A 6,000-nucleotide genomic window follows, 5' to 3' on the forward strand; every position below is an offset into this window, starting at 1 on the left:
ATTTTATAACAAAATATAAAACTACTGCTTTTGTGAACTGTGTCATGAGCTTTATATGTAGCCTACATAGAGAGGATTAAATGTTGAAAGATATTAAAGACAGATAAGTACGATACCTAAAATTCCATATAGCACAATATTATATGTGTATATAGGTGAAGATGATATTGTATAATGTATCAAGCTATACACTGTTATCCGATAGGATACATATGTGAGAAACATAATGACAGCTTGAATAAGGGATGTCAAAATTGTTGATGTACAAGTTTGTTGTTGATGATGATGCTGTGACAACTTCTAAGATGTAACATGTGACAAAGGTAGTCAAAGGTAATACAAGACCATTCTTCAGTTTAGGTTTTCATTACAGTTTATATTTAAAGTTCATAGGACATGGGCCCTGAGTTTGACTTTCATACAATTTAAGAATACAGAATTTCATTTTACTAATGAAATTCAGGTATAGTGTTATGGTGCCGACTTAAGACGTGGAACGGCAACAGTTGGTTTGAAGATAGACCCAACTAAACGCAACTTGCAAGAAAGTACAGTATTGCGATAATGAATTATTTTATCAAATGGTGGGTAGATGTAGATTTAATGTACTTGCTATATATCGTATTCGTTTTCTCATCTTTTTTTTGTTTTTACTACTAACCGTTTCCTAGATATCATAAGCTAGCCGTGATTTGAACGGACTTATTCAGATACGTTGAAATTAATTCTTTCGTATGCTGCATTAACTCAAAAGTAAAAGAAAGAAAGGATCTTAAGGAGTGCCATATTAATGATGACAGTGTAGCAAAACCCAGAAAATACTGAACAATATCAAGGAAGTGAAATTTTGTCAATCACATTTATTATCTATTGAATTGTTATTAAATGACTGGGTATCAGTGATAAATATTGGCGCATATACTTAATAGTTTTTATAGCGGTGATTAGGTAATTATTCTTGTCCACTTTGCCAGAAATTTGAAGGATATATAAGCAGCATTAATTAAAGGTCACTACCACCATAGTTCGCAATTTCGCGAAGTCGTGACTAATGCAGATAACAAAATACCAATTTCATCGTCATTTTATGATGTGTGGAGCAATTCGCATAAAAAAAAATCACCGTTTTTTGCCTAACATTATTGGCTAAATCGTGTATTCCGAATTTAGAAATATCTTAAACCCATTGAGGTGTACGAACAATATCAATAATGGCTAGAGAATCCTTTTGTACTGCGCAAATATTTCAAAAATTAATACAGTGAATTAGTCATTAACGATTGATTAATTCTGGTTATATGTCTAGCCTCATTTTTTTAATTAAAATTTAAGCGATAATATTAAATAAGTGCAAATGTAGTGAAAATGTCAGCTACTGGGCAATTTCTTTTCGAAGCTATTGTAAAAAAGCAATAATGATAAATTCCGAAAATTGGTTTCGATATTAAATATCATTAAAAAAAAATCATAATATTGATATCACTGGGTTGTTGAAACGTATTCTAAGGAAGGCATTGTAATTTAAATCTTTTTTTCTTCTAAAAATTTTATGCGAAATGCAGAAAAAAATCAGCATCTAATTGGATAACTGTCAAATCGATGAAATGTCAGAATGTAGTGTTGTGACTTCGTGACTTGTTATTGGTTCGATGATGACACCTGTGCATATTGAATGGCTCTTTTAAATACATTTTTTTTCAGGGTGTATTAAGCGCATAAGCTCTCCATGTGTGGTAGCTATATAGTGTTTTCCTTTCAGAGATAGAGTAAAATATGGTACAAAAATGGTGAAAAGCGCATTTCTTAAATGGAGTACTCTGTACATAATCACGTATTCTAGGAGCAAACTGAATTCCCTTTGGAATGATGTAATATATATACCGTATACCTAAATGGTTTGGTTTGGTTCAAGTTTCTCTGAAAACCGAATTACTTTGGTATAATTCATCTTTTAGGTGGCCAGAAGACGGTATTTTTAATCGGAGTAATGATCACTTTTGGTCTGTTCTTCAATATTAAGAACAGTGGTAAATGATTTTTTCGAGTGCTTTCAGGAACTTCGGACATATTGGTAGCAACTACATGCGGCACCCACTAACTGAACTGAAGAGCTGTCACAAGAATTACACGTTTTGGACCGCAAGATTGGCCAGCAAGATCTTCCGACCTCACGCCATTAGATTTTTACTCATTTGTCTGTGTCCAATTTTGCAATTTTTGTTTTAAATACCTAATATCTTGTTAGTGTATATAGTTCGTTAAATGTTTTTCGTAAAGTGATTTGAAAAGGTTATCACAATTAATTAAAACCGCATTATAATAATAATAATGAGTAAATTTTTATTGAACCGTCCAATGGAAAATGTAATAGAGTTTTCAGAGAAACTTGCTTTTATTATATTTTTTAACTTTCTATTGGCTCTAGTGTCGTAGTAATAATATTTTAATTGAAGCTATGTTTTGGTCAAAAAATTAAAAAATACATTTCATTTTTCGAAGACCACTATATGTATAGCAACATGTTATTCAAAAACAATCATAAAGTGCCGGCGAATCGGAAAATACAATAATATACATAGTGTCCCATTTAGAATTTTAATGTTGATGCTACTTTTTCGAAGAAGCGGTAACGTTGCAGCGTTAAAAACATTTTAGATCGATAGAGCAAATTTTTCAGAACAATCCAATGTACCATTCGCCTTAAAGATCTAAAACACGGTAAAAGAAACAGGGTGACTTAAGTTTGGGCAAACTTGCGCATCGGTGAGTTCAATAATGTTCCTTTTTGAAATTAAAGTTATATATATAGCAAAGATCTGTAAATACATTCTCATTGGAACTCTTTAGGCTTCATCTTTTGGCCAGGTCAAAAATCCCTGACAACCTTTCGTTTTGCTCAAACCATCATCAACTTTATTTTTTCTTATGGTCGCCATATTGGATTTTTACAGTGTTGAATAGCCCGTATTATTACCTTTTTATTGATGCGTCACAAGTTGTAATTGTGTTCCCCCAAATTCGAAATATTGAACAAACATATTTATACCATAGTAAGCTATGAATTTTCAAATCTGTCGATAACATTGTAATATCTGGTGAATTACTATGTCGTTTGAAATGGACTTTAGGAATGAAGAAAAACGAGCTATGGTAGAACTTTAGTATAAAAAAGAAACGGTGTCAATACATCGGAAACGTATTTGAACGTGTATCCTAAAAGACGACAACATCATCGAATTATTTGATAGAAATAGGGAAATTCACTTAATCCACTACTTGCAGAAATTTTCATTTTCATTTAGAAAAAATCATACATGCACATCCTCTGAGTAAATGTGTTCCTTGGTGGTATACATATGTAGATGATGACTTGTTTCACTGGAACGGAAAGCCAATTTCCGTCCTTTTTGAATCATATTGAAAATTTAAACATTTAGAAATTGAAACGCTAAGAGACAGAATAAGGAGCAATGAAATTAGAAGAATGTGTGACATTTCGAATATAGTGAGATGAGCTAGAACTAGAAGAAGACCATGGAAAGATCATGTCAATAGAATGGAAGACGATCGACTAGCGAAAATCGCAAAAGAAGAGAGGCCCAATACAAGCAGACCTCCCGGAAGACCGCCAAAGAAAAAAATTAATATATCTAACTTTAAATTTTTACTCCTTATCTCCTCTCCTATCACACCTTCAAAGGAATTTATCGAATACTTTAAAGAGTGCAACTCATCATTTTTATATTCCTTATTTGAATAACTTGAATGCATTTAGTAATAATTTTGTAAGCATTTCGAGGAAATATGTTTATCGAGTTTGGCAAACAAATTCACCGCACCCCTCTGCAACGAACCAGCTAAAACCGGTTTCAGGAATTACCTGTAATTTGTTTTGGGATTCGTTGTATCTACGACTGATTGTATAACGAATAGGTTTCTTAGAAATTCATTTTGTTTCTAGGCACGACGATTTCAAAAAACGTGTCTAATCTTTAATATTTTACTTTCTCATTTAAAATTTTTCAATTTAAATTGACTGAAAACTTGAAACCAAAAGCCAGTCAGAACTAAATAAGATGATTAACTTGATTAATCTAATCCTAGCAAAGCAATTTTAATCAAATCATTTGCCAAGGCACTCACTTTGGTTAATTATTGTTTCTCTCTGTCTTTTGTATTAAATTCTTCGGCAAATGCTGCGTTTAAACATAACCTGAAACATAATTATCATTGTAAGTATATAAATATAAGGTGTTTAAAATTTTGAATCGCAATAGAAAAATCATACTGCTAAGTTAAAGGTATTTTTCAAATCCCCTGTATGTGATTCACTTACGCATTATCCTAATAAACCACGAATTATTATAGAAATTACTGTTTTTTTTTTGGACACTTTTACGGGGTATCTCAATTATTTTTAGAGAGTCGCAGTGCTACTTTAATATACAGGGTGAAATCCAAAACTATCCATTTTGGGACCACGCACCTACTTATCTTCGTTGTCTTATAAGGGTTTGAAGAGTTTAAGAAACTTTTACAAAGGATTTTTTCCGTAGAATCCACTGTCTCAGTTTTTTCTTTTACTTTTACAGTGTATTACTTACGAAGCAAACATATATTGTTTTAGATAGAATACCCGGTATATTATTTTTTACATTAATTTGAAATTATTTAAACTTTTTAGAAATACATATTAGTATAAAGTTGTTTTGAAAATCAAGCTCATTTTTTTTCATATTTTATTTCATTTGTAGCAGTAGGCTATGATTAATATGTTAAAAATAATATCCAAACAATTAGTATCATACAAGAAACTCGATACTTTAAATTTGAATTTAAACTAATTATACTACTGTAATAATTTTCAACTTATCTTGGCCCATTACTGCATTAGATATAATAGATTAATTAATCCATTATACCATTATATTATATCTAAAGAGTATTAACACAATATCATACCTAATACTGTTGTTTAAATTTTTCTCATTTTTTAATTTAAATTAAAATAATTATAATTTAATTTAAAATAATTTCTGGTCTTCTTCGTAGAGTTTCGATGAATTAATTGCCCCTCGAAGTTTTGCTACAGACTCGTTTTGTATTTAATATATTTTATTTTGCATATATCCCCATTGGTATTAAAGGGGGGTTCCCTCGAGGGCGTACAAGCACTTAGACCACCAGATGAGCCCGTTGTGCCCCCCAGACCACTCTAGAAGGCGTCCAGAATGCCGCTCCTCCTTTAGAAGGTCAGCAACTCCTTTAACCCAATACCGTGCACTGAGTCCGGATCGATCAGGGCCGTTCCGAAGACTCCCAATCTTGCCCATGTTAAAGCAGGGCACTCGGTGAGCAGATGATACGGGGTCTCCTCCCCTTCCATGCACCATCTGCACTCCGGGTCGTCTCCAATGCCTAGCAAGCAAAGATGCCTCCTAAGCTTGTAATGTCCTGTGGAGGCCCCTGTTAGTGCTCTACACTCCCTTCTGGTCAGTCTAAGCAGCTCCCTGGTCCGAGGGAGGGCGGGCCCAACCATCATAAGCCTCGCCTGCCTCATTCCCGGAGCAACTATCCAGCCCACCGCGGCCACACACGGGGTGATCGCCAAGCGGGACTCTGGTCCCATATGTCTATGCGAGGAGCCCTCCCTGGCTAAGGCGTCAGCTGCCTCATTGCCCCGGATACCGGTGTGACCCGGGACCCAGAGCAACGTGACCTTCCTCTCCTCAGTACCCCTTTCTACTCCTTTATCAACAAGGAGCGCTTACGCACTGACTTCAGAGGCATAGGTGCAGCCCTACTATCCGAGCAGAAGAAGACCCTCCTGCTTCCGTGGTTGAGCCGAAGCACCTCTCTGGTTGCCATCAATCAAGCGAAAACTTCCGCCTGAAACACAATGAAGTACTGACCCAGAGGGACCGACAAGCTCGATCCCGTTGTCTCGCAGTACGCTCCAGCTTCGGTCAAATCTCCCATTTTGGAACCGTCCATGTACCA

Source organism: Cylas formicarius, unplaced genomic scaffold (assembly GCF_029955315.1).
Source record: "Cylas formicarius isolate icCylForm1 unplaced genomic scaffold, icCylForm1.1 PGA_scaffold_3__17_contigs__length_32017465, whole genome shotgun sequence".
NCBI lineage: Eukaryota > Metazoa > Arthropoda > Insecta > Coleoptera > Brentidae > Cylas > Cylas formicarius.